General features: G+C 44.3%; 1 protein-coding gene across 1 annotated transcript in view; it reads left to right on the top strand.

Annotated features, from left to right (window-relative positions):
* The first annotated feature begins 768 nt into the window (after positions 1–768).
* tet2 (tet methylcytosine dioxygenase 2) overlaps positions 769–19,069 on the top strand; it is a 28,816-nt gene continuing 10,515 nt past the window's right edge. The window contains exon 1 of the mRNA XM_041964193.1: positions 769–1,104. The gene's annotated coding sequence lies outside the window, so the exon portion shown is untranslated. The remainder of the gene's footprint in view (positions 1,105–19,069) is intronic.

A 19,069-nucleotide genomic window follows, 5' to 3' on the forward strand; every position in this document is an offset into this window, starting at 1 on the left:
TAAAAATTAGCGTTCCCCAACTTTTATTGTTGGCATGAATGGAACTAAGAATGTGAGATTATGTTTATGTCCTTTAAAATTAAAAAAGCAGAGATATTCTTGCGCACTTTGCAAACTGAACCTCAGACTCGCAACAAAAACCACATCTCCAGGTCTCGTACTTCCCCTGTTACAACAACCCTCCACGGCTGAATTAGTCTTTTAAATCACCCTCGGCCCGCTTTCCCCTCTCGCACACTGTTCTCTCTATCTGTCTCAGGCCCACGTGGCCAGTGTCAACAGGAGGTGGGTCCTGGCAGACACATGAAGCAAAGTATGCTGCCTGTGTGACTTGTCTTACACTCCGGTCTAAAAATGAGCCGAGGCGTGCCAAAATAAGACACCGGAGAGGCCGGACTCCGGCCCGGCCACCTCCGATCGTCGCCGTAATGTTCTAAAAAACGTGCACGGCAGATGAAGAAAGAAAGAAAATGAAAGAAGGAAGTGGAGACGGGGGTGAAAAGGGAGGGAAAAACACTGAGTCACTCGGCTTCCTTTCTGAGAAAAGGAAATGGGTGGAGGCATCTTGTGCTCTGCCACAGTCAGACAGTTGAGACCAGTGCAATATTCTACAAAAAGTGCACCGGGAGGAGTCCTGTCCCGCTCGCTGAATCCACTCCAGTGCTTCAGGGGAGCCATCATATAGTGTTCACTATTGTGTGCGGCTGAGGGAGGAAGAAAAAAGGAGGAGGGAGCAGAGGAGGGAAAAAAAACCTGTCTCTTTGTGTGGGAAGGTCTCAGCAGGAAAGTGATTTTGTGATTATTTGAGTTTGCCAGCAAAGCGAGGCTCTTCCCCCTGAGCTGCAGCAGCGGCTCCAACACCCCGCCGCCTTTCGCCGGAGCCACATACGAGCGTGCTTCTCCGGGCCGGCAAACAGCGACACCCGGGCTTCTCCTGATGATGAGAGCTGACGTCAGACTGGTTTCCATGAATATTGATGTGGAGGATAGTCTGTTTCATAGAAGAACAGAAGGAGGCAAGATGGCTGCCCTTTAGGATTTGTTAAAGAGGAGATCCAGACGGTTTGTTGGAATTTCTACAAAGTGGAGGGACGCACAAAGGAGGTGAGAATTTGCTTCGTGTGTTAATACTCCGCTTTCCCCTTTAACCCTGGGTGTATTTTTGGTGTTTTATGTAGCAGGTGAGGAATTGCAAATGTCCCCCACCGTAAAAGAGCCAACATAATAAGGAGGGGATATTAGATAAAGCTACTCCAACATGGCTGACGGTTTTCAGTCTTTATTTTGCCGGCTGACACTGAAAGAAGCCGTCTGTGCTCTCCTGAGCGTTCTGTGTTCACTCAACATTCTTGCTGCTTTTGAATGCATCGTGGAAAACGGTGCACTCAGACTGTTTGTTCAGGAGTTTTTCTTTTGAGCTTAATTTAAATGCCTGCATGAAGCTGCCTCTCTTCCCCCAACATTTCAACCTTGCTTTTAGCCACATATCAATAAAAGGTTGAGGGTGTTATATGTGTGCTTTTGTATTAAAAGAGGGGAAACACATTTTTTAACATTTATGTGTAAATATCAACTATCACATAATTATGACGTTTTTTTATTGAATGTGTCCAGATGTAGGCAGTGTTAGCCTCATTAGCTTCTCCTTTCCTACCCATGGCTGTGTGTGTGTTAGTTTGAGCTCTTCAGTATGTAGCTGAGTGAAAAGTCCAGGCTGGATGTGCCCAGCAGTGAGTGTCTGCACAGCAGTGGAGCTGGAACAGCTTCTGGCTTTGTGTATCTCTGTTAATCAGCTTTCATTGCTTTCACCGCTGAATGACAAGCAGACACAAAGGCAGATCCCAAGCAGAGGCCAAAGAGAAGAGAACTGTGGTGAAGGCAGACAAGGTCAGAAAGCTCTGAAGGAAATGAAACTCAATCCTACTGCACCATTAACTGAGGGAAGAAGAATCGTAGCTCTGGAGCAGGTTTTTCCTCTTTTTTTAACCGGAGGCTAAACAAGAACAAACATCTTGTTTCTCAGAGAAGTTTCTGAACTTCTTCCTGACAGGACTGTATAGCTTTAATGCAGCAGCAGCAGCAGCTAAAGGTCACAACAACCACACTGCCGAGTTCTTCAGGAAACAGAGCTACTGACAAATAGATTATTGAGAGCACAAAAAAGAAATGTGATCCGTAATCATCGTTAAAGGAACTGGTGTGGGATGACAGCATGGGGAGCAAACAGATGCACAGACACAGAAAGAGACTATAAAGGAAAGAGACCAGTGAGGTAAGAGCAGTTTGGGGAATGTGTGTTATTTTTTTTTTAGAAATAAACTGGTTAAATACACGATAACGACATGTTAATTCAAATTTGTCACAGGACATCAGGCCTTACTTCAATTAGCAAGTAGCTAATTGGTTGTTAGTCTTTTTTTTCCTACTCTAAGATTAACATCTGTATGGCCCATTAGAATATAACTGACCTCCCTCAGGTTTGTGTATTGGGCTTGTGTATTCTACTGACTACAGTTGTAATGTACCCGCATGGCCTCAGGTGAGAAGCTAAGTAAAGGAACGCCTGCGAGGTGGAGAATAATGACTAACCTTTAACTGGACATTGTGACCTAACAGTCTGCAGGAGCAGCGCAGGAATTCAGATGAGCTTCAACGAGCTTCATTTCTGAATTTAAAGCTTCCGGTGAAGGAGCTACAGAGAAGGTGAGGAGGCAGTGGAGTCAGAATAAAGTCAGCTGCCCTTCAAGTGACTAGAAGACAACAACCGAGCTTCTTTATGAGCAGCTGATGACAGACAGCCAAACGCTCCCTTTGTCCGTCTGAACCGAGCTTTCCTTTTAAAAAGTTCGCTTGTCGCAGCTTGAGGAGAGTCTCACGTTTGAGCCGTCAGGTAACTTTCAGTCCAACAAAGGCGGCGCACTCCTGACGCAATGCCATGGCTGTGTTTTGATAGGCAAGTATGGTCATTGACTGCGAGGTGTCGACACGTGCTGACTGTGGAGGGCGTTCTCCATAGTATTCTTAAAGTATGTTGTGACTGCATGAGATCAGGTGATCCACGCTTTTGTGTGTGTGTGTGGGAGAGGGGGATGTCCCATTGCCCCATTCATCATGTTAAGATGCAGAGTTTCATGTGGAAGACCAGATTAGATCCCAGCAGACTGATTCTTCTGTTTTATTTACTGAACATTCGCGATAAAATGAGTAAAAATTACTTTTTGAATCGCTCAAACTAGCCAACAATGAGGCATCTTGTGCACTGATCCTTCTACATTTGATTCCCTGATTTATTTTTAACTATTAAGCCCATTAAACATTGCATTCAACACTGCATCTATGGCCCAGTTCTGGATGGATTGCATCTAACTCGGCTCATTGCTTGTTCATGAGAGCACACTATTAATGTCTGTCACAGCGGGGTTGTAAAATGTGTGTTCCCCTTTGTGTTCAGCTGCAAAGTATGCAGGATTTACAAATGCATAATAGTGCCACTTTATAAAATTAAGACATAAGCACTCAGTCTTACTCTGGAGGGGTTTTCATGAGCCTCTGCATGGCTGCTGTTACATCAGCAGCTGAAAAGGCACCAGAGCCTTAGTGGGCCTATAGGGGGCTGAGTGGGGGAAGGGCCAGATAGATCAATCACATGCACATAGCTTCTAGTCCATCCACACCTACAGATAAAGCCGTGTGGTTGGATAGCTCCTTCGTCATGGCCGTAAGGCCCCTTTATGTCACTCCCAGGGCAAAGACAATATCACCTTTGGGAAGAATGTCCAGTTGCCATAGCGTCCCACAACAATGCTGTCCACTTACAATACCCAAGCCCTAACCCCTGACCCCGCTCTGTCCAGCCCACGCATCATATTTCCACACCGGGGCTGCTGCACAAATGACAGGCCAGAGGAACAGGCCCAGTGGCAGGTTAGACATTTTAGACTGCACTACCTGCAGGCTGGCTGGCTGGTCATAGCTCCGCTGCTTCCCTGAGACAAAATGGCGAAATACTAAGCATTGTATTGATTTCTGCAATATTGATTTCCCTCTTGCCTGCTATTGGGGGTTGTTTTTCTATGGTGAGCAAGAAAGAAGCTGCAAACCACAGCTGGGTGTTACTGCAATGGAATCTCAGTGCAACAAAGCAGTCGCTCACTTGCACACATTTTCACATATTTTGATGCAGAATTTGCCAACAGCAGTGAGAATCTATCAGCTGATGAAAGAATAAAAGCCGGATTTGATGGATACGGTTGAATGAGCTTCAGCCTCAGACATCCCTGTGGAGTTTTGATAGAAAAGATTCAACTGCGTGCCATATGCCGTTTTATTCAGTGTTATATTTACATGAATGGACGGTTATCCAAGCTGTATGAGCTGACCAGTCCTGAAGCCTGCGTTCCTAACGTGAGAGAGTTATGGGCTTATTCTTAATAAATTAGAGGAATGTCTATTAACTGAAGCCAAATTACTAAAAAATATGTCAGTTATCAATATTTGCCAAACCAGATTCAGCCCAAACCCCAACAAGAATCTCAGCTCTGTGTCCCATGAAGGCCCTGCATTGTTAAAGAGGCTTTGATGTGATTATGGCCTCGGAGTGGTTTATTGGTCATCGCTGGAATTGTGTAATGTTAACAATGTTTTTATGAGTCTGACATGCAAAAATGTCATCAGTAATTGCCTCATCGGATACTCTGCGAATCGTAAATACGACGCGTGGCCTTCTTCCTCCACGAGGCCGCGCGCCGTTGGCCGGGCTGAGGCGTGATTATGGAGTGAGAGCGATAAGGCTCTGTTTGAGTGGCACGCGGCCGGAGGGAGTGTTGCTGGCCCTGCGAGCATGTATCGATGTCAGGGTTTACCTCAGGGGTGAGGCAGCGAGGGCAGCGACTCCAAAGCTTCCTCCACGTGAGCGCATGCACATGGCCGCTCTGTTTACAAACACCATCCTGGCATTCTGCAGAGAGAGAGGCAAGTGAGATGTTACGTAACCACCCCAAAGCGAATAGCATCCCTTCCCGCCGCTCGCCGGGCCGCCTCTCCTACGCTTGGACAATCTTCTTGAATGCTGTTTTTCCGCCGGTTCCGCCACTCGAAGTTGAGAATAATAATAATAAAAAGAAATTAAGAGCCGCAGCCACAACAGAGTCCGTGCTCGAGAAGCCGGCGAGACTGAGAGCCGGCCTTTTCTTATGTTGATGCCACTCTGATAGCACATAGCTGCTGCAGGTGAAGGCCTTATGGTGCCAGGACAGGACATTAAACTGGCTGCTTCTGTCAAGTCGCTGATTTTGTGAACTCCCTTTCCAGTCCAGCCTTGGGGCTTGAAAATAAAATTGCAATATTTGCAAGGTTTCATGCAAAAAAAAACCAAACATGCACACAGACGTTGGTAAAGGCAGATTTCAGTCCACAGTGGTGCGCTCCACTGTGCTGCACAGGTTTATATACGGGTTATTTGTTGAGAAAAGTTGGTCTGAGCAGAATTAAGTGAACTTCTATTGATCCTCAAAGTAAAAATCATCTTTTGTGAATGTTTGAATGAAAGTGAGGTACTTCATGTTGCTTTTCAATCACAAGCTAAAGTATGTGTGGAGGAAGTAGCAGCTGTCAATATGCCTTACAAATCCTGAAAAGTGACCTAACCCCATGCCCTGAGGAGGACTCGCCTGTCAAAGTGTGTAGCGGTCAGTCAGTTCCAGTTAAATCAAATCTGTGACAAAGCTTTGTCACACGTCTAATCCTGAGCGGTTTGTTGGAAAAAAGTTAGCATTCAGGACCAAAAGGAAGAAACTCTTCATATGTGTCTCATCGAAATGCATCTTCTCTTCAATTTGACTAGTTCAGATCAATATCTGAAAAAGGAGCTTCCATGGCTAACGCGCCTGCCTGATGGGAATCCACGGTGATCTAAAGAACGGCTTCTGAGGGCTCTTTGCCCTCTTCTAAAATGGCTGTCAGACGTGGAGGGTTTTGCTGCTAGGAGCTGTCATTGAAAAGGTTAGGCCCCGTGGCCCCCCGTGGTCTGCACAAGGAGCACAAAGACAGACAGCTGGTCCTGAATGTCACTTAGGAGCGTAACCCAACCGAAGGCTTTGAATGACATCACTAGCTACTTCTGAGGGCTCCGAGTGGCTCGGGCTCAATATTAGGTTTCGTGAGTGGAATGTACGAGTGCAGCAGCTGGTGTCTTTCCGAGACGCACTGCTCAATGACAGTCCGACCGCTTTGCGTCCATACGTGTATTTACATTGGGCAAAGTTTATGATTGTAGCGCTGGGTCTGAACAGACAGAGTCTCCTGGACGGGATAACGTGCAGCATTAAGGCACAATTTCACTGGCTTTCCCACCAAAGTCACAATCTTATAGATGTGGTAGGCACAAACCCAGTTTCCGAGCAGTAAGAGGCAAACCTAAATGACAAACCACGACTGACGGTTCCTGAAGTGCTGCATTCTTCGAGTGACATATTCTGCGTTTGAAATCTCCACTTCCTGATGAATTGCCGAGGTGCGAGCGATACGGTGAAGGGTTTATAAACTCTTACTCTGAAGCCATGAATCGAAACATCCTCCTCTGAAGCATTTGTGATTTCCATTCAATGAGAGTCACGTGCCTCCCACTCAGTGGAGGGAAAGCGGGAGCTTAGCAACAGTGGCTCAGGTCAGGCTGCTTAGAAACCAACCAGGGAAGGAATATTACTACAGTCTCTTTCCAGATGACAAAAGAGCACATATTAAATATTTCTTATTCAAAGTTATTCAGGGCAGTAAAACAGAGTATTTTTAGCTTCACACTTCATGAATAGAAGAAGGAGGAAAGTTTTTGTTGAAGCTAAACCATTATCTGCGGGTCTGGAGCTGAAATCTGCTCTGGTATTTAGTCCACTGCCATGTTGTGTGCCATGTTTTAATTTCCCTTCTATCATAATGTTTCCCTTTGCTCTGTTTACTGTTCACCTCCGCTTCCTGTTTAATTGGAAGCTGGTTTGGATTTGGATCATGCAAACAGAAAGGAAATATTTGCTAAATAAATGTGCCTGTGAGCTAATCACATGCCAAGACTCGCAGTCTGGAGGGTGAACTGCAGTAACACGGGAATCGGCGTTCGTTCATCACTTGACTTTGGAGTTTTCCTTCTCGTGCCAGATTGTGAGGGACGGAAAAATGAATGAGGAGGAAAAGGTCAACATAAAGTCTTCTCTTACTACTTCAACTGAGAGCTGTTATAGTAGCAGGTCTTTTTGCAGGTGAGCACATTTCTAAAATGCAATTTTAAAGGTGCTGATTCGCACAAGTGCAAATGCAGGCCTCTGAATATGTGGAACTATTGATTTACTGGCAGGATCAATGGCTAAAGCACATGTGCACACCACGGCAAAGCAGCCCACTCTGCAGTCTGCCGTGCCGGGGTAATGTTTAGACCAGATGGGCTTTGGAGCGCTCATAAGATGGTCGCCATGGCTACCATGCACTCTGAAAGAAATTAACTTTGCTCTGCGCACAGTTCATCAAGTTAGTCAGATATATTGACTGATGCATAGTCAAAGGGTTTGCAGGGGGAAAGAGACAAGGCAGCTTTGATGGAAAAGTGTGAGGGGCTGGGGGCAGGTTACAGGGTTTGTATGCTCAGAAGGCCATTTCTTAATTAGAGTCTCCGTGTGATGCAGCTCGAAGGCTCAGAGAAAGGTTTCGACTCTCCGTGTAAGCTTTGCACAGGGTGCTTCCCAGCCAGGCAGGGCTGCTTTTCACGTCGTGTTGATTAAACAGAAAAAATCCAAGACTAACAGGTTTATGAAGTCAGACCTGAGCCGAGGTTCAACGGCTGTTCGCCAGCCGTGTACGCTGACAGGCGTGCAAAAGGCTCAGAGCACAGGCAGTTTCACTGATACGCTTTGTGCATTTTGGTTTTTTGTTGGTAGTTAATAGATTTGATCTCTGGCACTGTGGCTTGTTACCAGCAGCCGTTTGGGCGGTTTCAGTTCATCATCTTCTTATGTTAGAATAAAGAAATACACTGTCTAATTATTCAACGAGCAGATTTCAACAGCTCAAAACAACAGTAAAACTGCTGAACAGATACGAGTGATTCAAGCACTGCAGGAAAGCGCAGCATTGCAGATGCCAGCGTGATGTTTTGCGCGTGACTGTTTGTAGTTTTCCCAGAATACCTGCTCAACAGGTTCGATCAGATATACCGAGGCGGGGTCTGTCCCAACAGCAAAAGCTGTTGAGTTACTCACACCACTCTTATGCACAAGAGCTTAGATGTTGTCACCGCTCACACTTGCCATTTATTTCATGCTAAAACCACCTTCACTGACTCACCGGGTATGGCTCAGACGGTCAACCCCGCAAATCTTTAAGCACCAAAACGTGATAACCTGAAGGATTTGTCCGATAGTTTAAGGGCTTTAGATCCACAACATAAACTGTGTCAAGGAAAACCTGTCAACAGTTCAGCCGGTGCAGCCTCGCCCCTGAACGACATGCTCGACCCAGCCCGTCATGTCAAACAACAAATCACCGCCTTCCGTGTTCCTCAGCGGAGAACCTTGTGGTTCTTTACGAGTAAATATATCACACGTGTCTTGTCCGCTGCTCCCTGAGCTCCACAGAGACAAAGCCCCCTGAACCCTGTACAGCACTATCAAACAATCCTGGATTAGTGTTGACATTCCTCTTAATTATGGCTACGAGCACTTGGATATGGTTTATTATTATGGTGCCAGTTAATCATTTCTGTCTTTTCCCTCTCTCAGCTTATCTTTTCACCTTGAGGGAGGTCTACCAGTACCAAAATAAGGAGTGCACTTGGTATTATTCAGACACAAAGCAGTAATCCAGTTTTGTCTTTGTCTCCATTTGATGATTTCAGCTTCTCTTTCCAGCTGGATAATTCTAGGTCGCTTTCAGCTCATTATGAAAGTAGTAATTCATGCATCATCTTTACAGGAAATGGTGCACAGCCAACAGTGAACCCCTAGGCCTCCATTACTAAGTCCATTTATCAGCAATCACCAATTAATCTACTAATGGCTGATTAAAGGAAGAATTCTGTAGATTTAGCTGCCCTTAACAAAAAGGTGAATTTAAAATGGATTGATATTCCCATTGAGACTGTTTGTACGCTCACATAATAAAACTGAAGCTTATCAAGTTATCAAGTGCACAACACAGCGTGTAGAGATGATAAAGTGATTTCATGAGCCGCTGCATATTTTATCCATGTTCCCAGAACTTCACTCAAACATAAACTACTGAGACTTTTGTCCATGTTTTACTTCCTCCGCTGTATCGATTAATGGAAAACAAATTAACTCAATGAAATAAAACTGAGCAGTTCACATTAACACTCTCAAACACTATTACAGGTAGTCAACAGATGTCAAATTCAAACAAACATGGAACGAATCTCTGTGTCCTTTGATTGTCTTGACAACCTTTCATCCGATCAGCTTCATACTGTGGCGGGTGTGTTGATGAAGAGCCGACAAAGTGCAGGGTCGAGTGTGACGTGGTTTGGATGAGCAGTTCTCAGAAAGCTGAGAAACACAGAGTCCAAGAGCTTTCGCAACTTCCTGACCCACAGTTTTAGACGTGGTGAATAATGCCCGCCTCTCCTCTGTAACACCCTGAGAAGCAGCGATGCCTTGAGGTAGCCGTCTAGCTTCAGCATGAGTTGGTGAATTTTATCGATAGTAATGATAGAACGGTAGAAATTTCATTCATTTACTTTGATGTCTGCATGAAAAACTTCTTAGAGTTAGATTTCAATGGCAGGGCAAAGATGCAGATTATTAATGATTTAGGTGTAATGCTCATGTTTTGGGAACACCTCAGTGAGCTGTGTAAAACTGGTGGCGTATTGTAATATCACTGTGCTGTTAATGCACTTTACAACAGGAGAGGAGAAACTGGTGGCACATGGTTACAAACTGTGGGTCTGGAACTGCTACGTCTCGACCCGCGGGGGCTCTGCGGCTCGATCATATTGGGAAATATACCGGAGGCCAAGTAATCAGCCCATTCCAAACAGGCGCACTTTGAACGGCCAGTGCACCAGTACATTAAAAGAAGGAAATGAAACAAAAAGCTGTGGGAGCATATGGACTGTGTTGGGAATCTCCACAAGGCAGCCACATCTGTCTTGCATTAGACATAAAGAACAATGTAGATTGTACAGACCCTTCTTCTTACGGAGGGGGAGGGGGCTCTCTAGGGAAGAAATTACAAACAGAAGTGAACGTCCCCTGTGTTTCTGCTGTAATCTATTAATCTCGTTTTCAGATTCAAAGAAGAGCATCAAGATACTGAACAGCATTTGCATTCATACATCACTGAAACTCCCCCAGCACACAGGAAAAGACATGAAAATGAGGACTTATCGATAAACTTATCGAGTGGTGATACATTGCATCCCAACAAACTGTTAAGGACATTTACAAATCACATGTAGCACATGAAGCATTCAGTTTCTGAGCCAGCTAGCGAGCAGAGCTGCACAGTTTTGGTCAACCATGAAGGCAGAGGGAAGAAAAACAGATCTGTTGCTGTAGGGTGTCATGTGATGCAGCCATCATTAAGTCACAACGTACTGATTAAGCCACAGCGAGCATCAACAGGAAGCTGCACTGCTCCACCTGACAGAAAAACTAGACCTGAGGTTGTTCAGGACTAAGATTCCCTCGTCATGCAGCAACCTTTGCTGATATTAGCAGAACCGAAATGAGCACTGAGCCGCTGTGTTGCATCTGCGTCCCGTCAGTGGCCCAAACAACAGATCGCCACATCTTAATCTGAAACAGAAGCTGTATATGCCCCAAACCCGACACACATGGAGACATAAAAGCAAAAGCTTTAAGTCATAGTTCACACAAGCGTGATTTAAAACAGCGCTACACCTTAGCATTTCAGATTATCTTGCAGCATCGAAGAATTGTTTGACATTCTGGGAAATACGCCTATTCGCTTTGTTGCTGAGGGTCAGCTGAGAAGATCAATACCTCTCTCATGTTAATATGACACTTCAACCAGCAGCTGGTTAGCTTAGCTTCGCTTATCTTAGCTAGTCAGATGGCAGAGCGCTCTGACCAGCGTGTGTGGTCGACCTCTCCCTCGTTCGTCACTCTCATGTGTAATTTGTTTGGATATTAGCTCTCTCTGTGCATGCTGGATCGCCGTCCCAGCGTAGATCCCACATGTCGCTGAGGCCGCTCATGTGACAGAACAGCAACGAGATCTAAGCGCTCCAAAGAAAACGCTGCGACGATCCGGCTAGCATGTAAATTTGGAGGATTATAAAAATGGCCGCAGACACAGAGGCCTTTTGTTTGTGAGCCGGGGTGGAGAGCGTCATATGTTCAGACTGACAGAAAGAAAGCGAGCGCGAGGGCACGAGCAACCATGTGAGGTGCATTGTAGGCGCTGCATGAGCGTGCCATGTGACATACGTACGAAGGCTTAAATCACAAGTGTGCGCTGCCTGACTGAGACTCAGTGAGATCCAGAACATAAATGAACATCTGTCTCATGAAGCCTGACGAGCATTTGACCGTCAGCAGCAGCACGTGCTACCAGCACTTTCCCTCACATTGAGCTTTATGACTTGCTGTGTTCAGACCTTCCAGCCTTCGCAGCCCACCCCTTCAACTGCTCCCCAAAACTCTCTCCAGTGGAGTCAACTCCCCCAGTTCATATGTTGGCCATGTGTCATGAACTGTCATAATTCAAAATGTCTACAGACGTCTAAAAGAATAATCAAACGCTGCGTTACATCAGGCAAACGTGTGTCCATAAAGAGTTCGAGGACAGAGCTGTTTCAGGCTGTTAACGGATCAAAAACGGGACCCGTAACACTCTCGTCACAGCTGTAGACTCAGTAACGATCTTTAGGAGGTTCTGGGCTGTTTTTGCTCCTCTGTCGTTCGCAGCCAGCTGGAACGCAGAGCTGTGAAAACGTCGTCAGAGGTCTTGAGGTTTCCAGAGCAGCGAGTCCGGCTCTATATTTACAGGAGGGATTTAAAACACTGTAGAATGCAAGTCATCTGACCTAATTACACTGGTAGGGGTTGCTAAGGATGAGGTTTCACTCGCGGCTCTGCAGCACACACAGTCTGAACTGTCTGACTCCGGTCTGTCAGCACACGCAGCCATTCCAGTATTTCCACTTTTTGACAGGGAAAATCCATTTTTTACATTTTTGTTGCGAAGTATTAGCTTCACCTCTATTTGTTCGGTTTGGTCGAGTAACAAGGGAGACGTAAAAGTGAGGGAAGTTAATGGATTTCCAATGAGGCTCATGAGATTCAACTTTGCTGCTTTAGTGATGAGACATAACACAAAATTAGTGTCTCCGTATCAGTAACAAACACTGTGATTCACTTACAGACATGCATTTTCCGCCATGTTTAAAGTGGTAACAGCTTGTGTTTAAGTTATGAAATGACAACAGAAACCATAGACATTTCAAAAACATTAGACTAACAGAAACAAGTCAATAAGATATGTTCTGATACTTTGATATGCAATTAAACTAAAGTCCGATTCATATGAAACAAATATCAAGACTGGATTTCGCTTTGTACTATCAAAGCATGATCATTACTTTAAAATAACTTCAAAATCACAGCAATGTTTTAACTAATGGTCAGTAAAGGAGGTAGCAACGCTGTGGGCACGGTGGCTAAATGACTAGCAAAGTTGCTTAGAGCAGCCAGTGATAGTTACAATATTCAGTCAGGTGACCTTACGATGAATATTACGACTGAACAGACCGTGTTTTGACTCATAAGGCACACGGGTTTCACTTTCACTAAGTGCTCAGAAAATTTACAGTCTCTGGACGGGGCGCATGCTCCATATTCTTATCTTTCAACAGGAAAATGCGAATGGGCCTATTTCAGCAAAGAAAAGGAAATGTACACTTGAGATCACAGCTTATTCTTGGGACCATTCTGCAAAACAGCGGTGTGGCTTGGCAAGCGTGCGTTTGATTTACAGTGCTGCTCCACATCTCCCCCCTCGCTCTCTCCGGCTCTTTAGCCCGGCTGCCTCGGCCTCAACCTGAAAGTGCAGAGACCTGAGTTTCCCAGCAGCTGTCGTTAGTGGTGAATGTCACATACGGCTGCCAAGTCACGCCAAATAGACCCCATCTACTATGGCTGCTCTCATATTTCACTGGCTCTGTCTGGGAATAACAAAAACACAGTGTGAGTCCGGTGCATTAAAGTTAGCTACACTAGCATTGTGAAGACGAAACATCAGGCGACTGCAAGAAACAGGAATAAATATCCACCATGACTGTTTCCTCTAATCTGGTATGAACTAAAAGGAGATCTTTTAGCAACATGATGCACAAACAAAAACAAGTGTGTACTCCTAAATAAAAAAAACAAGACACTTTATTGTTAAAATAAGGCTCTACTGTTGTGTGCATTAACTGCTGCCCTTAAATGACTCTTGTGCAAACTATGTCCATTGTTTTACAATACTGATCACACTGTCTGAGAGTCCACCCTTGCCCCCAGGCCTCAAAGCACTAAAGCAACGGACCATCTATAAATGGCAGCAAATTTGGCTACAGAGACAGTAACTGTGGGCAATAACTGACTAGATTTCAACAACAACAGCGCTTAGCAGCCAGGGTCATAACTGTGCAGGCGAGATGACAGACTGGACGGGAGGGAAGTAGATGAGGGCAGATAGAAGCACAGAGGAACCTGAAAGTGTAATTACAGGGCAGAAGACTGGAGGTGAGGCAGTGGGAGGGGGGGGGGGGGACCAAACAACAGCACACAACAGAGACAAAGAAGTGGACTCTTAGAGGGGAGGAAAGCTTAGCTGGGAATCCAGTTGAGGACAAGCAAGTTAAGTCAAACCATAAACTGACACAGTGGACAACAGCTACAAGGAAGAAACCCAGAATAGATCAAAGCATTATAACTTCCAGAAGGCATCCACAGTAAAGCCACTGCAACGCAGTGCCTCTGGGTCAGTTTAGTGTTCCACTTCTGGGGCAAAAATAGATCTCTAATAATTAAGAGGCTGTAGGCGATACTCCACACACCTTAAAGCAAACAGTCACAACTGGACTTCCAACATTGCGTAATTGGCGTGTGTGTTTGTGTGTTTGTGCGCGTACAGGCGCGCACACTCAGCTGAGATCTCTGGCTTTGTTCTAGGCTTGCAAAGATTTTTTTTTTGTTGTCAGTGTGGGTGTATCCAACTGTGACAAGCTGCTTGGCTCCGCTCGGCACTTTGTAAAGCCTGGAGTGTCCCGCAGGAACGGAGTCGCGCCGAGAGCAGCTTAGCACCAGTGTTCACCTCTTGACTCGAGTTAGTGATTTACAGAGAGCACAGAGGGCCAGACAAAACAAAGGAGTAGTCACATGGGGTCGGGAGGTGGTGTTCTCCCGCTTACCTCATTGTTAGGTTTTCAGGCATCAGATGCTTTCTGTTTGACGGAGTTTGCAAAGGAGGGTGCGTTAGCTAACTGCTTGTTCCTCAAACTAAACTGCCCTCAGTGAGTGAGCTACTGCAAAAAGACAGGTTTCCACTTCCTGTCTGTGTCTTTTTACACATATTTTCTGTGTATGTTAAAGATTTAATGCAGAACTCCTTGCAGCTGTTGATATTTTTAGTAAATAATCATTAAATAAATTGTTGCCATACAGACATTGTTAATCATCGTCATTTAATTTGGTCAATTAGCGACATATTGATCTATATAGAAAAAGCAGGCTGTAGCTCTGCGCACCACTCGGTATAAAATTAGCAAATCTGCCGGATGAGAACGTCCAAATGCTGTGTCGTATGATTGGAGACGCCTTCTGGATGCAAAGACCGCTCGCCATTCATCAAACGAGGCCGTGCGCGTTCCGCGGCTCCCACGTGCTTTTCTCGTACTCATTTGTCAAAATAACACATTTCAATTTTAATAAGTTTGACATAATCATAAAGAGGCTCGGTGTCACTTGTGATTACGCTGCTGCTGCCGGCGTCCCGCTGTGGCACTTTACATCCGTCTGTGTCTGACAGCAGCAAAAGGGAGATTAGTTCTGCGACTTGTTGCCCGAGCAGCTCTTCATCTTCATCCTGAACACGCCTGATGTGTGTGCATCCTCGCATTTAGTGGAATTAGTTATTACGTTCTCTGATGTTATTTTACACTTAAACGCCATCGGCCCAGTTCTTGGACAACAGTAAGAAATGATTTGTTAAAGCCGTTAGAAAAAAGGGAGCATTTGGGGTATTTTTAAAATCAGATCTTTTTATCTAAACCAGTTCTGTTTAAGTGATACTGCACATAAAAAGCTAGCTGGTTTTGCAGCGTTGTTTTTGTTTCATGCTCTTCCTCAGTTTTAACCCCTCTCTTCTTCTGGCTTGTGAAACTTTTCCAAATCTTAATGCACAGCAAGTCAGTTTTTCTTAAAAAGTCACTCAACACACACACACAAAGACACCTCTCAGGCTCTTTTCAGCAGCCATTGACCTGAGAGCTGTCTTTGTCTTGGCCGCGCTGCCTCCCTCCTCCACCTGCTAACAGGCAGCTGGCTGCTCTGTTGTGACAACGGCCGGAGCTTCCAGACACAGTTTGTAACAGCTTGGCTCGTTAGTGGGAGATTTAGCACTCTAACTTTGGGGGTCTCGCGGGCTGCTAATGTCCTGGAGGGGTGATTGACAGAGAAGCAGATGATTACGTCTCCTGGCTCGCCTGCCCGGACGGAGCGTCATCTGGCAGTTTCCTGTGCAGGCTGTCCAGATTGGTCAACTGGGCCACAGTTGCAACAGAGTGACTGTTTTTTGCTTCATTCATGGCTCACGTGAGCAGTTTGGACATTGTGGTTAGGCAAATAAAGGAAGTTGATAATAAAAACTATCTCTGAAAGCACACAGTATCTTTAAGTCTTGAAGTACTTTAAGAAATGGGTTTTGAAAATGCAATTCAAATAATAATAATTTAAAAAATCCCTCAAAATGTATAAAACCTGGCGCTGTAGGTGCTCCATTTAAGACCATCAAATAAACTTTAGCAGCGTAGCCCAGTCTATGACCTGAAATCATTAAACACTTCCCATATGTGTAGCTGAATATATTTAACTGCTATTTTTCTAACTCATATTACCAATCCATACAGCTAAATCGGATTCACTTATATTTTGATGTTTCCATGAATGGCATCACTGAACCTTACATTCATTTATACTCCCGAGTGAAACAATGCACGTAATTAATAGATGGTTGTTCTTTAACAGTTCATGCTTGTGTACACTCTGTGCATACACAAACGTTTTGCAGTGATGGTTATCAGGCTTCGGATCAAACACGTCGTTTGAAGGAGATAGCTCCTCTGCCAGAATCACGAGCAGCTGTAACCGGTTCCAGATGTCGCAATCCGGCCCAGTGACGGAGCGCGATTATGCCAAACGAAACATGCCATAGTACCTCAAATATTTAGCTATTTTTTCTTTCCTCTCCCCCACTGAACATCAGTCAGTGCCTATAGTGAGCCTATAGTAGGTTGACATTCACAGGAGGGCTTTTGTGGGAATCTAAAGCTGGATCCAATTATGTTTTCAAAGGTTGTGTTGCATATTTTTCTGAACTTGACCATAGCAGCCGGCAGTTGTGACCCAAGACTCTACTCAAAGCTCCAAGGACATTATTTACTTACTTTAAGTGCATACAGAGTGACTGAAAGACATAAATCAGGGATAGCCACAGTTAGTGTATATTCACTTCCTTACACAATCTAAACTTTGAGAAGTGATAAATGAGTAATATGAATGCAGACATGTGGAAACTTTTAGGTGGCTTTTAGAAATCCATTAGCCTCAAATCTTGTTATTATCTGTGTTGCTGCATCATCATTTTATAGTGAACAGTGAAAATTAATAGCTGATTAATCACATATGTTGACTTTAAAGTACAAAATATTGGAATCTGACTATTGGGTTTGATATTATATTGAAATCAAAAAGGGCCACAAACTTTTCAAACCCAGTGTTCTGACTTGTGCCAGTGTTCAGAGCAGACGGCGGTTTTGATGGCGTAGGATTGTTTGTACGTAGGCGGACAAAACCTCCAAGACAACAATTAAAGTCTGAAAAATACATCTTCGCTCTCCTTCAGCATACGTTGTAAAATAATTCTCTGGCACAAACACAGCTTGTATGGCTGCCTATATTGCATTTGATATTGATATTGTTGGCGGCTACATAGAGATGGGAGGTCTGTGGCGGTGCGTTTGTCACTGCTTTTTAAAATTCAAATGTAATGTTGATGTGGGACAAACCGAACAGGCTTTGCGATATATACTGTTTAAGGACATCTTAACTTCCTTTATCACCTGCCAACTGTGACTCTACATAATCAGCTTCTCTGTTCTGTACACCAGCTTACGCTCTCTTTTGCTTTAACACTTCAAACTGAATCTGGGCCCCCCCTTAGTGCTCATCAACTGCCCATTCCTTTAGCATCTGCAGGAGAGATGCTCATAATTATGATGGATTAGACTGCAGCTCTTTGTGCTTGTGCGCTGCAATTGTTTTGCAGATGCTGCGGATGTGACATGCATTAATAATTGAGGGAGACAGAAATCAATGTTGCGCTGGAATCACTGGAATCTATTTGCTTTTGGCAAAGAGAGAGTACAAGGAAGGCAAAACTGAAACCAGAAGCTCTGTCTGCTGCTTAACCTTCAGCAGAGATCTCTCTATACGTCACTTTTATGAAATGACTTTGCTACCAGAACTACAGTTCCCAAATCATAAAGAGTCAAAACACTTTACCAGTTACTCCACATCGGAACTTCATTTCCCTACTTTCACCTTCACAAAGTCCATGAATGGTCTTTCAGATTATATGTAATATTTACATATAATCTGCTACCAAACTCTTATTTGGAGGTTTTTAGGCTGATCTTTGGAACCAGCTCCACAAATAACATTTTCTAAAATCAGGCCAAGAACTTTCTCAAGATGTTAGAGGGGGAAACATTTGTGGGCGTGAGTCCATATTTTGCACTCATTCTAACACAAAGGTTAAAATGCGATGAGTTTCACCCTGATAACAAAGGTCTAAAACTTGAGAACAGAACTGAATTTGCATATTTGACATTACAATGCACTGAGGGTGAGGAATACCGCTACTGAACAGCTGACGGGCAGCCGACTCCTCCTCCTCCCATCTACCATCTGGGGCATTAACCTTGCATCCTACTGCCTCCAATCAAATAGGCTTTTCTTTTATTTATTCTATTGAATAATGTATTCTATATTTATTGTCCTTTGATATTGATACATAAATATAATACATAATATTATATAATAAACTAAATTAAGAAAAAAGTCTTACTCTAAAATTCAACTCTTGTATACGTCTAAAAAGAAGCGAGAAGCTGCTGGTTCACGTGTCCACTAAGCTTGTGTATTTTACATTAGTAGTATTTCTATTAAAGCTATCTAGAGAGTGACAAAGGAGAATTTGCTGTATATAAAGATTCCATCGTGGAAGCAAAGTGAACCCTATAGGATTTTTGAGCATTCTTGCAAGCAAAAGGTTTTTCATGTAGCCTTTCCCTCTTTTCTACCAGCTGAACAGTCGTATGTGTGACAGTAAACATTTCGCCTATTGTGTTATTTTTAGATCTACTATCCACACACTGCACATAACCGGAGGTCACAGCTTCCGGTTTGAGACAGGGGTCTTCAAAAGGAAACAAACATATTGCCATGTACTCCTGATAGTGGGCACTGAACATGTGACTATAAACCTGGTGTTCACCACCAGGACGTCTTTTTAGAAGCTGTGTATGTTAAATTCAAAACGGTGACTGGCCGTCCTGTGATAACCTCCAGTTTGTATTCTGCTCTCCTTGCTCTCTGCTTTTTAGGTGACTGAGGGATGAGATCATTGGGGTGAATCTAATTCTATGACAGGATCGCATTACCAGCTGATACATATTCAGTGCCAAGTGCGAACACATTACTCTGCTGACCTTTCCTTCCCTAAGGTCACATTCAGAGATAAATACCCACTATAAGAGTGCTGAAGTTAGATGTTTGTC

This window comes from Chelmon rostratus, chromosome 3 (genome assembly GCF_017976325.1).
Source record: "Chelmon rostratus isolate fCheRos1 chromosome 3, fCheRos1.pri, whole genome shotgun sequence".
Taxonomy (NCBI): domain Eukaryota; kingdom Metazoa; phylum Chordata; class Actinopteri; order Chaetodontiformes; family Chaetodontidae; genus Chelmon; species Chelmon rostratus.